This window comes from Ambystoma mexicanum, chromosome 6p (genome assembly GCF_040938575.1).
Source record: "Ambystoma mexicanum isolate Mex_15411 chromosome 6p, UKY_AmexF1_1, whole genome shotgun sequence".
Lineage (NCBI taxonomy): Eukaryota > Metazoa > Chordata > Amphibia > Caudata > Ambystomatidae > Ambystoma > Ambystoma mexicanum.
Window position 1 is genome coordinate 772,248,386 of NC_090935.1, and position 15,591 is coordinate 772,263,976.

The 15,591-nt window shown below is 42.6% G+C and overlaps 1 protein-coding gene across 1 annotated transcript in view; it reads left to right on the forward strand.

Moving 5' to 3' along the window:
• The first annotated feature begins 428 nt into the window (after window positions 1-428).
• Window positions 429-15,591, forward strand: part of FAM81B (family with sequence similarity 81 member B) — a 627,314-nt gene continuing 612,151 nt past the window's right edge. Inside the window, exon 1 of the mRNA XM_069627645.1 lies at window positions 429-573. The gene's annotated coding sequence lies outside the window, so the exon portion shown is untranslated. The remainder of the gene's footprint in view (window positions 574-15,591) is intronic.

The window sequence follows — 15,591 nt, forward strand, 5'->3', positions numbered from 1 at the left end:
GCTGAAGAGCCGTATCCCGATTGCAGCTGCTCGCAAGAGGTTGGGGTGAACCCGAAAGAGAGGCAGCATCGAGGCTGTTGCGTCATTTATCCGTTGTTGCCACGGGATTATATTTATCCGCGCGTCCCATAAAGCGAATTACATCCAGTATTTCAAAAATCTCGCCGAGATCCCTGCCCATTCCAGAAGCACTGAAGGCTGACATGTGGTCTTTAATTGTGCATGAGGGTTCCTTGGGATGTTCCATTCCCCTACCCCCTGCAGCGTTTTCTTGCCCCGCAGAGCGCCCCTCTCGCCCACGCTCACGGGATTTTCCAGGTTTTATTCCGTGCAGACCCTTTCAATACAAAGGTACCGAAATAAACGTTCACTGTACAGTAACCAGAGAACAGCTTCCGAAGTTTACAAGACGGACACGCCAATCACTGGCGAACTTTACTTCCGCAGTCACCAGCTATGCCAGTAACCTAGTGACGAGTGTAAACAGGAGCACCTCGGTGCACAAGGCCGGCTTCCGGAGACGTGTGACATCATGGCTTTTAGTCTCCGCTGATGGCATCCTGGACGAAGTCGGTAAGTATGAACCGAACTTTCTTTTGAAACGTCAGTGGGTAGTTGGCATCTATGGACCCCGGGATGTGATGGTTGATGTGTGGGGGGCGGGCTTCAAACTTGACGGACGCCCCTTCTCTGCCCTGCGTGCTTCCCCATCTCCTTGAGAACAATGTTTGTTGGTGATTGGGCGGGCAGTAGATGAAGGCGATAATTGCCAAGAAGCAGAAGCCCAGGACACACCAGCCTCGGAGTTCAAGTGGCAGCACCTGTGGTGTCAAGGTAAGAGCGCTCCTCTCGCGGCCACTGCAGGGCTGGGGAGTGGGTGTAAAGCCCTGTTCGTGTCGTTTCGTGGTTTCCCCACAGTGGGAGCACTTTTTCAGCTGGCAGATGAATACTGTAATGTAATGTAGGATGTGACCTTTTCCAGCAGAGTACGTGGGGTGACGTCATATATCGTCTTCGCGTTTTGTGAAAGGTTCCGGTAATGTTTGCATTCCCTGATTAGCTACACATGTGTGACTGGAGTGAGGGAAATACGCCGACCGGGCAACTCTGCAGGGGGCAGTACCGCATTGTGGATGTGGGTTTGCAGTTTATGCACACATGTACCCCCCAACACCTCCACCAACTCCCCCTCTCTCCATCTCGCCCTCTCAAGTTGCTACTTGTAATTTTGTAATGTGCTACTAGACACGATTTTTACTAAAGATGTCAACAGCACAAATAATGCAGTACCAGTGGGGCTGCTAGCACTAATACCCGTAGCGCCATGTGCATTAATAGTAGCAGCTTTCTATAATGGGTAATTGTCCTGATTCTTATACTACTACTGATCGTATTACACACAATGATAACACTATCAGTAGAAGCACTACACTACAATTGCTGCTTTTATACTATGTTATTTTAAACCTGGTCTTAAAACCCATTCCCCAATCATCCGATTTCCAGAGTCTATTTCAGAGGGCGTGCCCAAATAGATGGGCGTGCAACATGATTGTGTATTAGAATCTTAAGCGTGAAGTACTACTATTACAGGTGGGTCTTCCGTTAGTACCAGCACGATGAAGCCCTACTATAAGTGTTAGTAGAACTACTACAACAGCATGTGCAATGACCACTCTGGCTACAACTGCTGTTGACAATACTACTATGACTACTTTGCATAGTGCACTTGCTTACAATAGTCTACCTGTTGTCACTACTAGTGCCCACACTACAGCCCCTGGTGCTATCGCAGGGTCTGGTTTTAAGTGAAATTTGGTGTTTGCTAATGGTATTTTGATGTCGATGCTCATAAAGGAATCTCCCCAAACTCAGAATTCTGTCTGCTCTCTCCAAGTTTGGTATCCTCACCCCCACACACGTGGCCCAGTCACACCACAGAGTTCTGACTACTCTCTCCCAGTTTGGTATCCTCACCCCCACACACGTGGCCCAGTCACACCACAGAGTTCTGTCTACTCTCTCCCAGTTTGGTATCCTCACCCCCACACACGTGGCCCAGTCACACCAAAGAGTTCTGTCTACTCTCTCCCAGTTTGGTATCCTCACTCCCACACACGTGGCCCAGTCACACCACAGAGTTCTGTCTACTCTCTCCCAGTTTGGTATCCTCACCCACATACACCTGGCTCAGTCACACCACAGAGTTCTATCTACTATCTCCCAGTTGCTTTCCTCTACCCACGCAGGTATCCAGTTAAAATGTCAAAAACATTTTTTCAAATGCAATAATGTCGAAAAAAAGAATGCCGAAAAAAAACATTTTGAATGTGTTTTTTTTTTTTTATTTGTATGTTTTTTTGTTTAGCTAGTAAAAATAAATTGAAAAAAACGGGGGTTAGGGGAAAGCAATTTTGACAACATTCGACATATTCACTATAAACCGTGTGTGTGTAGAGGATAACAACTGGGAGAGAGTAGACAGAATTTGGTGGTGTGACTGGGCCAGGTTTGTGTGAGTAGAGGAGAGTGAATGTCCGAGAGTAGACAGCATTGTGTGGTATGAATGAGCCAGGTGTGCGTGGGTAGAGGAAAGCATCTGGGAGAGAGTATACAGAACTCTGTGGTGTGACTGAGCCAGGTGTGCGTGGGTAGAGGATACCAAACTGGGAGAGAGTATACAGAATTCGGTGGTGTGACTGGGCCAGGTGTGTATGAGTAGAGGAGAGTGACTGTCTGAGAGTAGACAGCATTGTGTGGTATGACTGAGCCAGGTGTGCGTGGGTAGAGGAAAGCAACTGGGAGACAGTAGACAGAAATCTGTGGTGTGACTGAGCTAGGTGTGTGTGTGTGTGTGTGTAGAGGATAACAACTGGGAGAGAGAAGACAGAATTTGGTGGTGTGAGTGGGCCAGGTGTGTGTGAGTAGAGGAGAGTGACTGTCTGAGAGTAGACAGAATTGTGTGGTATGACTGAGCCAGGTGTGCGTGGGTAGAGGAAAGCAACTGGGAGAGAGTAGACAGGACTCTGTGGTGTGACTGAGCCAGGTGTGCGTGGGTGATTTATAGTGAATATGTCGAATGACATTTTTTTGAATGCCATAATGTCAAAAAAATGCAGAAAAACGAAAAAGAATGATTTAGATTTTTTTTTTTTTATGGGGGGGTTCCCCCCCTACCTCCCATTTATTTTTACTAGCTAAACCAAATAAAAACATACAAATAAAAAAAAAAATTCACATTTTTTTTTCAGCATTCTTTTTTTTTTTACATTATTGCATTCGAAAAAAAATTCGACATTTTAACTGGATACCCACACACACACCTGGCCCAGTCACACCACATCATTCTGCCTACTCTACCAATTGTTATCCTCTACCCACACACAGGTGGCTCAGTCACACCACAGACTTATGTCTACTCTCTCCCAGTTGTTATCCTCTACCCACACATACCTAGCTCAGTCACACCACACGATTCTGTTTACTCTCTCTCAGTTGTTATCCTCTACCCACACATACCTAGCTCAGTCACATCACACGATTCTGTTTACTCTCTCCCAGTTGTTATCCTCTACCCACACACACGTGGCTCAGTCACACCACACGATTCTGTTTACTCTCTCTCAGTTGTTATCCTCTACCCACACATACCTAGCTCAGTCACATCACACGATTCTGCCTACTCTCCCAGTTGTTATCCTCTACCCACACACACCTGGCCCAGTCACACCACAGCATTTTGCCCACTCTACTAGTTGTTATCCTCTACCCACACACACGTGGCTCAGTCACACCACACGATTTTGTTTACTCTCTCCCGGTCGTACACAAACAGCTGACTCATTCACACCACATAATCCTGTCTACTCTCCCTTTTGCTGCCCTCTGACCACACACATCTGTCTCAGTCACACCATAGCGGTCTGTCTCCTCTCTCTCTAAGTCGCTTTCTTCTACCCGCATACCCGGCACAGTCACACCACAGAATTGGGTCAGGAATATTGAAGCGCTTTTATAAAAAGCAACAGAAGGTGACGCATCTACTCGATGTCATTTCCCGGTTCTGACGCAGCCCTTCATTTTTCTGGGGTTAATAATTTAGAAGATTAAATCATCAGTTAATAACAGCTATTAACACATGGAGATCGTGACTGACCTCATCCAAGTCAATCAGAACGTTTACAGTGTAGTCAAAAACTGCTGGTATTCACTGCATTCGGAACATTCTGGGTCTAATTTACAAAGTGTTTTTCTATTGGTTTTTCCCATTTAAAAAACGTTTGTAAATCGGACACTCAGTTTTCAAACGCATGCATGGAAATAATAATACAATTCCCAGACAAGATTTCTTTCAATAAGTCACTTTCTTACTGGGGGGACATTTTTGTTTTGCTGTAACATGCTATTAAACCATAGGAAAGAGAAAGGGAAAACATGAGAAAACGCTTTCACTTACTCAATGATAAAACATTTCTTTATTTAAAGCATTCAGCGTAAACAAATACAAACTTTTGCTTATAGACAAATTGTTCCTCTTCCACATACACAAGATAAACCCATCCTCTTTTTTTCAATTCAATTCAATTTCAGTCCTGATTTGGATATATGTTTAGATATTATTTTTTTTCTTCTAGAAATAGTTCAATTTTTCAAGTCCTTTGTTCAGAGTGTTCTTTAGGCAAGCTCCAGCCTCTTTAACATTGTTTCCAAAAACATTCCCAAGCCTTTTGTGGTTTTTCTATTCGGCTCATCATACACTGCTGTCCACCATAAGTCAGGGTCTAGGTCACATAATGGTGTTGATATCGGTTGTAATAGACGTCCCCTTTCTGTTCTCAGTTCAGGGCCAAAAAGAATTAGATGTCGAGTTGATTTTTCGTCTTGTTTGCATAATCTACAAACGTTTTCCTTTGCCAGGCCATATCTAGCCAGATTGGTCTTTGTTCTTAGGATATTCAGACGAAAGCGCATTATTAAATCTTTATGGTTCTGGTTAGTGCTTTTTTCTAGGTATCCTGGCAAGATCTGTGGACATCTAGTTATCTTGGCAGATAAGGTGTGGAAGTTTGAAGCTGCTCGTGCGCGTTCTGTTTCCGCCCAATCGACTGACAAGAGTATTTTTACTTTCTTTGGCTGTTTACACAAAGCTTCAGTTGTTACATTCATATTTTGTAGTAGTTCCTTACATTTCGATTTCCATTCGGCTAGTGGCCAGAACAGCATTTTTTCTGTTTCTTTTTTTTAATATTAAATATTGTAAAGGACAATTATCCAGAATTATCTTTCTGAAGGTAGCAAGTGTTTTACAGACAATTCGAACTTGCATTGAATACAGACCCAATTTGTGTCGTATGATGCTTATTGGAACACAAGTAGGGATTTTCAAAAGTTTGCTCCAGAATCTGGCTTCGATTTGTCCCAAGTTTCCCACGGGATCCTCAGGGCAGTTTTGCCCGCATATGTTATGGATGGAATTACTTTTGCGTTATAAAATTCCACAATCGGGCGCATTGAAAATTTACAGAACTTACTTTTCAGTATTAGTGCCTGTGATGTTAGTCGATCAATTTTCTGCTGTAGATGGTCAATCCAGGGTTGGTCACTCCAGTTGGCGCTTACAATAGCTCCCAGGTATTTTGTATTTTTCACTATTGTTATTGCTTTGTTCTCAATGTGCCATTTGAAAGCTCTTCTTGCCATGGGACCTGCCTTTTTGATTATCATTATTGCTGATTTTTCCAGATTGTTTTTTTGTTTGATTTCTTTTACATATGTATTTAGAGCGTCCAATTTCTTCTGTAAACCAATTGGGGTTTTATCCATCAGTATTGGGTCATCTGCGTATAAGAGATGACCTATTTTTGTTTCACCTATTTTTGGTGAACATGCTCTTGACGGTTCCAGACACTCTTTTACTTCTAAGATATAGAAGTTATAAAGTATGGACGCTAGCGGGCATCCTTGTTTTAGCCCACACTTTGTTACAATTGCACTCGTTAGATTTCCCTTTTGGTCCAGTCTCACTCGCATCGATGTATTTGTATGCAGAGCTCTAATGGCTTTCATAAGATCTGGCGGACAGCCTTTTTCTGTCATTTTTTTACCACAGAATTCCTCGATCTACCCTATCGAACGCTGCGGCCATGTCTATTGTAGCAATAAACAATTTTTGATTTTCTTGTATGGTCTTTGCTTTTAGTAGATTTACACTAGAATCTACATTTTCTAGAAAACCCACTTGCCTGTGATCGAAATTTCCAGAGCTTTTTAACCATTCTTTAGTCTTTTTAGGAGTATGCCAGCAAAAAGTTTGCCTATAGCGTCCAGCAGGGATCTCGGGCGGTAGTTCTCAGGACAGGCCCTGTCTCTTTTTTTATGTATGGGAATAGTAATCGATGTTGTCCAGGATTCTGGTATCTGTCCTTTATTTACTATTCTTGTAAAGAGTGATAGACACATGTTAGCCCATACCTCTGGGGCCTGTAGAATTTCGTTTGTCAGGCCATCAGGCTCTGGTGCTCTTGATCTACTCGCTTTTGTGATCAATGACAGGATTTCACTTTTTTTGAATTTTATATCCCATCATTTTTCCTTATTTGTCTCTTGTGGCAGAACATCTTCCACGGCCTCACAATTATATTTCTCTTGAAAGTATTGTTCCCATTTTGCTTCATGTATGGGGTTGAGTTGTTCTTCACCCTGATACCTTCCTTTTTGGTTTAACAGGGTCCATAGGTATTTAGCATTTTTATTGCGGATCGCCATAAGCATGTTTTCGGAGTCTTTTTGGAATAATAATGCTCTGTGTGATTTGACACAATTACGATATCCTTTTTTTAGTGCCTTTCTTTTTGTTGTCACACAGTTAAAATTCAGTTTTTTCAAAGCTCTCAAGTCTCGAGCAAGCTGACGCTTTTTCCCACTATTTCTGCGTCAAAATGATGCACCCTAGTTTTTATGGCCCTTCTGCTTGTTCTATTAGCTACTCTAAAGATTGTGAGACAAGCTTCATACTCCATGTCATTTCCTGTTGTTGTCTCCCATTTTTCTATCAATTTTGCCAAGGTTGGAATCACTTTTGTTGACCATCTCCATCTTTTTCAACCTTCATTCGCATTAACTTCATTCGGCAGGTTTTTCTTAGTTCCTTGTCACTTTTTTTAAATGTGACTGGGTCTAAGCATGTTAAAATTAAGATTCTGTGGTCACTGCTTGTTGTCGGTATAATTTTTAGAGAGATTATTTTGCCAAAAGTTTCTCGATAGACGAAGAAATAATCTAAGGTTGCACTTGCATTATGTGATGCCCATGTGGGTTTTCCCACTAGATCTCCTTGAACATTGCCATTTACTTGCAAGAGATCACGATTCTCCATTTCGATCTGCCATTTTCGCGATCTTGATTGTTTTTGTCGATTATGACTTGTCATGTTTACCTGTGCATTTTTGTTGTTGTTGCAGTCAATATTTAAATCACCACACAAGATTAATGCCGTATTTTCATATTCGGATCTCAGCTGATCTATATAAATGGTGACTATTTCCAGTAGTGTTTCTCCATCTTTGGCCTGTATGTTCCAGTATAAATTGAAAATGATTTGTGTTTTTTTTTTTTTTCCTTTTGTTTGTTTCTTCCATTTGCTTCATGTTGCAAGATTATTATTTGTATCAAGGAGGATGGTTGTATCGTGCGTATTATATTTCCGCGGTAGCTGTTCTTTATAATGGTTAGAAGGCCTGCAGAGGGTCTGCCTTTTTTTCCTTTATGGTCTTTATTCAGGAAACATGTGGCTCCGTGTATGTATGGGTGCTCTTGTAGCCAACACTCTTGGATGCAAATGATGTCGAATGTTAATATTTCTTGATTTATTTTTTCAATCAGATGGTAAAATCCTCTTGTATTCCATGATGCAAATCGGGTTGATTCTGCCAGCTCCTGACCTTCGGTCTAGCATTTTTTTTTGTAGCCCGCATTTCTGCTAGCCAGCCCCATGGTCTTTCCGTATCAATTTTGGTTTCCATTACATGGGCATTGTTTTTTTGAGAATCCGACTTCGCTTCCTCATTGCCTTTAATTCATTTGGTCCCCGTAACACTGTTGGAGAAAACATATAGGTCTCTAATCCATATCCTCCTCCCTCCTCTCCCCAAAAGAGTACTTTGGCTCTTCAGAACTTCTTTCTTTGGTATATTCTTTTTTGTTTCCTGTTCGCTCTTTTGTGAACTTTCTGTTTTAATGTCGAAGCCCAATACTCGGAGTTCATCCGCGGCTGACCATACTAGGTTCATAACTGCCTTTGAGTTTAGATGAATACATATTCTGTCCATGTCTTCTTCTTTTGGAAACGCCACAATTTTGATGTCCTTTGGTTCGATGACTCTCAGTTGTGGCACATTGTGCAGTAATTTCAAAAGTTTGATCTGTTTAAAATCAAGCCGTCATTTGCTCTTAAGACTCTCTCCATTCTTAATTTATATATATTGCTCTTATTTTCCTTGGGCTCTGGATTGGTCTTATCACGCCTTATGTCTTTCTTTTCCTCTTGTTCCTGTGCCCTTTTTGATCGCAAGCCCCTGGTTGATTGTGTTCTCTTTCTTTCCCTGTCTTGATTAGACTGGTCAATCATAGCTTTAAGCAAAATTTGTTACTTTTTTTCCATTTCATTTTTTGCCTCTAACTGATTTCTTACTTCTTGCAGTGTGCGGAAAATCAGTGATGTTATTTCAATACATTCCGGGACTTTATTCATGGAGCTGTTTTTTCTTTTTTGCGTTTTCTTCAGCCTCCTCCATTATCTCTCGCCGACTTTTGTCCTCATAGACTGATAAGAGTAGTAAAGATTCTTGGCTATAGGATTCATTTATGGAGTTTTCTTGCGTCGTCTCTAGCTCACATCTTTGATATTTTCTCGTTCTTGTGTCTTTTGTTCACTTATCATCCTTTTTTTGTTTGCATTCGTTTTTTGACTAAGAGTTATTGCCTTTTTTCCTATAGGCTTCAAGTTTCTAATAAACTGTCGTGTTCCTTCATTTGTCACAGATTGTTGGTCTTTTTATTCTCCAGGCCCACCTTTTTTCTTTTGTTTTCCTAAGGGTTCCTTTGGCCTTGCTGCCTTGTCTTGTCTTTTAGAATCATTTGAATGTTCTACATTAAATAATAGGAAGATGTCCTTGTTTTGTTTTTGACAATAATTATGGTGACCAACCTGTACTGTTTCACTGTTTTCCGAAACTCTCCCTGTTTTCTTTCATTTTTCTTGTTGCATGTTGCGGCTTCTTGCTTATCGATATGCTCTGTCATTTTTTTTACTCACTATTTCGATTTTCCTACTCCGATCATCAATCACATTTGTCTTTCTTTGGTCCTCGATAGGCCTAAGCTCTATGTCTGCTTTTTCTGTTGATGCACTTTTATTTGCGCACTGTACAAGGTCTTTGTTACCATCCGGTTTGAGTAAAGTGATGGTGTCACTAAAACAGTGCAAGAAAGCTCTCTTATCTTCCTGTGCATCCTCAATTAGATCAATTAATGTCTTAAAGATGACATTTTCTGATTCTTTTTCTCGGGACCTCCACGTATAATAGTATATCCATTAATGTAATTCTCCGCGTATATTAGTTTAGATTATTGGTGGATTGATCCCTATAATTTTCGTGAAGTGCCTCATATAGCTTCAACTATGGCGCTAGTGTTATCGTTAACATAGAGCCGACTGCCGCTTGCATATTTGCACAAATGTCTGTGATTGTCCATGAGTTCTGAGACGTCACTGGTTCTGTTCTGGAATTTATTTCTTTTGTTTCCGCTGTGTTGGGTCCTGAGACAATTTGCTCGTCTTCTTCAATCTGTGAATCCAAAGACGGACCACTGCTTATTTCTTGTAAATGATTTTCAATGATTCCTTGTTGTTGAAGAGCTGAGACATCTTAGTTTTCTGAATAATGTTTTTTTAGTTCGCAAGCTCTTCTGGGCTCGTGGTGCTTTTTTTGTCATCTTTTTTTTCTTTTTTTCCAGAGCCATATTTGATGTAGATTTGTTTGCTTCTACTTCTCCAAAGTTTCTTATTGTTCTCGATATCTGCGGAGTTGATGTTTTTATTGGTTCATTTACAGTCAGCCGGGGCTCTTCATCCAATTTTTTCAGTTGTTTCTGATGTTGTTCATTTGAGTCTGCTACAGGAACACTTTTATTTGCGCTAATCGCTATGGCCATATTGTCCTTTGTTGTATTTCTGTTGATGCCTTTGTCTGATTCTGTCCATACATCATGGGACATTGTTTGCTCACACCTTCCAGATGCTAGAAGGAGGTCATGATCTGACATTTCCATTACTTCTTGCTGTTTTTTGGAGTCAGTTTTCAGATCTTCCTGGGTGGTGTTTTTCTGGGGGGTTGGTAAATCTTTCTTTTTAAAATGCCATCTTATTGTTTTTACCTCTGATAGAGACGTGGCTCGAGGTCTAAACTTTTGGGAAAGGACTCGTTTCTGTGGGCCACTTACCCCATTTGTTGGGTTAAGTGTTGCCTTTAATTTTTCTTGTCTTGTGACAAAATGTTCATAAAATGTTCATAGATTTTTGTGGAGGGGGCTGTATAGTTCCCTTTTCCAAACCACCCATTATCCCTTTGTTACGGGGGATCAAGTTGTTTTTTTTTTTATCACTGTCCCAGAGATTCTGTAAGGACTGTTTTGTCAAGGTGACTTTTTTGTTTTTAGCGATTGTGGACTTTCCAATGCGTCTAGATAAACTGGTGATTCAAAGGGTGCTAGGTATACATTTTTTGAAGGCTTTTGGTTTGGTTTTGCTATCCTTTTTTTGCTTTGAGGTAAATTAAGCCTCTTCCTGTGGTAGGCAAAAAGCTTTGGTAATTTTGCCTTCTGTCTCCATTTCAGGGAACGACACCCTCCGTGGCAGCAGCTGCTTGACAGTGGAACGCTCCGCCGTCCTCCTTGCGGCTTCTGGGCCATTGCCTGGCTCTGCTGAAGGGACTTGGGTGCACTGGGCATGCGTGTTTCCGCCGGCAACCCCGCAGACCGCAGGCTGCGATGAATCCAGGCGGAGAGTAGAGCCGTGCAGCTCCTGGCTCTGGAGTTCTCCCAATTCAAAGGGTTTACCTGGGGGGGGGAGGGGTGGGAATTGAGAGACCTTTGTTTGAGTGGTCCATGCAAGCATCTAAGAGTTCAGAGGGCGCACAGCATGAGGTACTTTGTTCGTGAGCCCTACTCACTGCCTCACATTTGTCCCCAATGGTGCCCCCAACTTCGGGCAATTTCGTGAGAATTCGGGTGCGAGGTGCCTGAGGATTTGCCGCATCACTTGTGTTTGTTATTGGAGTATTTTCCACTATGCTCTTTCCAACTCACACTTCGCCAGACACTCCGCAAACGCTCCGCTAGGAGTGAAGTTTTATAAGGGAGGGTCTGCCTCCAGCCTCCCAGAAATTATGAAAATGGAGGAGCTACTCAACAGTAGCAGCTGGAAACAGAGTGTCCACAGGGCCAAACACTCGCCAAACACTCCGAAAACATTTACATGACACCTAATACATCAATCTCAACCAACGTTGCAATTAAAGTGCTTAACTTATGAAGTCAAACTTGTTATCTAAATACTATAAAATAAAGCACACTTAATTTGCTAATTCGCTTTGTCTATTTACTTTATTCACCATTAAAGTAGCCTTTTTTACTGCAGCACCAAAACTCCAAAACATGTATTTCTACTACCACTATGCGCTAATAGATTTACAAATCTCAGGAGGGGTCATTATCACTTCTGATAATAGCCCTTACCCAAGATAAAGACCCCTCCTTTGGTTTATAAGGCTGAAGCACTATGTAAATAACATAAAGCGTTTTATCATTCTTATCCCACACTTTCATACAAATGTGTAACCCTTTTCACACCTGTCATTCTACACGTACAGGCAACAAACTCTAGGTTGCAAATAAGTGTCTTCACACAGGTTTTTCTAGTCATTTTGAAGTATTAATGTCTTTGTTTACTTGGTTACTTATTTATTTGATGCTCGATATTGCTCTGCAAACAAACAAGATGCTTCGAGAGCCATAGTTGATGATGGGGAAGGGAACAGGAAGTGGTAAAGGAGAAGAATCAGGGAAGCAGGAACCCAAACCTGTATGGTCTGGTATATCAAATTGTGACGAATCAACTTCCGGGGCCCAAGTGGTCCAGGTATCAATATCGGTTATTAAACCATCAATCAGCCCCACACCTCAAGTACACCAGAATGGATACAAACAGATTGGAGCACAAGTGAATTATAAACCTCCCTGTTCAATTTTTGCTAACGTGGACGGAACGACAGGTTTATCTCTGTGAGGTCGAGGATCGTTGGTTAGTTGCAACTCAGCAAAAATACAATTATTACCCAATGATAAAATGGACTGTCCAGTCAAGGTTGTATAACAATATTTACTTTATTATTATTAGAACAGACAGTTCTAGAACACTACAAAATACAGCCCATCTTGTAAAGGAGCACAGAGGACAGACAGTTTCACAAAGGAAAGGGGTGCAATCTGGATACTGACAGAAGGGTAGTCGGTAAAGCAATCAGTCTTAACTGTTCAAGGTTATTTGGTTTCAGCACCAAGGGAACAAGGGGTCGTAAATGTCACTATGGGCCTTCGGGAAAGGACCAGGGGGACAGAGCCACAATGCACCTAGATCTTGCGATGATCTTGATGCTTGACAGTGTCGAGTCGGTTCCAGGACGCTTTGCAGCTCCTGCAACAGAGTTCAAGATGGGAGACAGCTATGGGTATCAGGCGGTAGGCAGTTAAGCAAGGGAGATTGGACAGATGGCTGCAGGTTGACCCACACAGTTGCTCGGGGTCATGAATTGCTGTCTCTGTGCTAGTTGGCGGATATGAACCGCTGGTTGAGGTGTCTCTGAAGGCTTTAGTGACTGCGGCATGACATCAGTCCCTGGCAGAGTCGGTCGCGGTTCGAGGGCTAATCTGTCTCAAAAATGTCCTTTAAAAGATGGCCGCTGGTTGATGCTTGTTGTGGCACTATTCCTAGCTTCTTCGCAGGGCTTGTGTCGTCCTTTAAGGCCAAAGTCCCAAAGCTGAGGAGAGCGTTTGCAGGCAACGGCCTTGTCCTTCATTCAGAGACTCTCTGGCATTTCCCACTTAGGTTCCTATCAGGGCACACTGTATGCTGGTTGGGTACCAGTTCTGGAGATGCTGGACAGGTCCTCTGAGTCCGGTATCTCCCTCTGTTCCCTGGGAGATGTTTAGGGGAGGGATTTTGCTTCCCTCTTCAAAATCCTGGCCTTCCTTCACTGGCAGAAGATGAAAGGCAGACTGTACCTTCAGCCAGGGTCCAAATGAGTCCTTCTTCTTACTCCTTGCAAAGCCGTTTTATGATCTGCTAAGTGAGGGGCTCAGTCCTCTTTGAAAGCCAAATGGGCCCTACTTATTGGTGCTGGCTAAGCCTACCTTAAGGAACCAATCCTGGGTCTCCACCAACAATCTTCTGTTATGTGTGAGGTCATAACCAGAGTGCTTTGCAACAGTTAAGTTAAAGGGGTGACAACATGTACTACTAAGTCCAACCCATCTTCCTATCTGTTGTGGATCATAGTGTCTCTTTGGTTAATTGAGCTCTCTGTGACTCTTGATCAAAGCACACGTCTCCCTTGAAGTTTGTGGTGAGAACAAGCTACTGTCTGCCTCAAATCACATACTTATTCCCTCTGAAAGGGGGTCCCCATGCAGTAAACAGTTGTCCCAGACATGCCATTCACTGCCCTTCAAACAGAGTGGGTGGGAGCTAGCTTCAAGTTGACACAGTGTATATCAAAGAGGTGTTAGTGTCCGACCCGCTGTTGTCAGTTCTGTGCTCAAGCTTATCGCAGGCCTGTTTGAATTAACTCTCATCAGTATGCGCCGCCACCAGCAGGGACTTGGACAATAGAGAGAGCAGAACAATGGGGCCATGGGGCCTTTGATATTTTTATTAGAGTGGCCATGGTCAGAGGAAGGTATTGCCTTCCCCCTTCCTGAGATGCTTTGATGTATCTGTGGCTGTTACATTCTAGCTAAATGTGACAGGGAGGACTGCGCCTGTAGGCTGTGTTCCTGCCCTCCCCCCAAGTACATACTATTTGTTCATTGCGCAGTGAGCAGAGGAAAATGTGTGCAGATTAGCCCAACGTGTTGATCTCGCTTCATTTATTTTCATTTCAAAACTTCAAAAAAGCCCAGGTGAACGCACACTCCGCGTGCGGATCGTCAAATTCCTCACACAAATAAGGTCAGATGCTTTAGAAAGATCACCTAAGTTGGTGCATTACAGTCTCTCATGCTTACGTTGCAGACTTTTATTTTATTTGTTACAAATAAGCATTGAGGAAAGCAGGTGAATGTCAGATGTTAATGGGGTCGCGTTCAAATCGAGGCCCTATAGAGAGTAAGGGCAGGTCTGAGGGAACATTTTAAAGACTTAGCTGAATTTTGGATGGTTGGAGTCCAGCCTCTGGTCCACAGAAACGGTTGTTCAAAGCACTGTCCTTGGTGGTCAGACATGTGTAAAATCGGTTTTTGACTGAAGAGTGGTGGTACGGTCCATTTGTAGTGCTACAATAAGGGGCTGTGGAGGGGGTGAATAAATATTAAGTCACACATTTGTGATGTGACACATTTCCCAATCACTCTTCCCCCTTAACATACACACGTTTCCCAGACACTGCACCCGGGAATGCCCCAACATCTATAATGCGATAATGTATACTGGTGTGTTGCCATGCTTGCATTCATAATTTTACCTTTCTCCTGGAAAAGGCTTTGTGGATGGGCTTCAAAAGGATTTAATAAATGGTGACTAAAACGAGACATGAAGGTGGACAGAAGGTGGGTTAAGCAAGCATTAGCCGGGCAGGTAGGGTAGGTGACACTAAGACTTTAAGAAGTGGACATGGATGTGCCAGTTTGTAAGCAGTCTCCCAAGTAGAGAAAATGGAACTGGAAAAGGATAAAAGGACTAAGGGATGTACTGCATAAAGTGTGGAGTGTAGTCTGGGCAAAATAGTTTTGTACATTTAAAATGGAAACTTGATCCCCTTGGAAGCTAAGGAAATGTATTGCCTTAATTTCAAGCTTGGGGCAGGAGGTCAGACAACTCCTCCCTAACCACGGAAGCCGAATGGAGTACGACCCTCCCACCGTGGTTGGCATGGGTGCCTGATGTGACACTAACAGGACATCACGCAGCAGCCAATCGTGGCATGAGCGTTAGGGAGGAGTTGTGGAAGGGTATGGAGGAGGTTAGGAAAACCGGAAAAAGGGTAAGGGTATGTGAATGGATAGGCACAAACAACATACAAGTATTTCAGACTCTATTCAGCTTAGTTCTCTACTCCTGCCTCAGCTGTACCTGACCTGTAGTTTAAGGCATGTTACTCTGCCATGTTCACAAATATAAATTACAAACACTGGTGAAATAAACAAAGGTAATGTTGCACAAGAAATGAACGCTTGAAAGGTGGAGAACTTCTACCTACAAGCAGCATGAGTGAAGCAAACATGAACACAATAGACTCCTACAACTGAACATAACTCAAA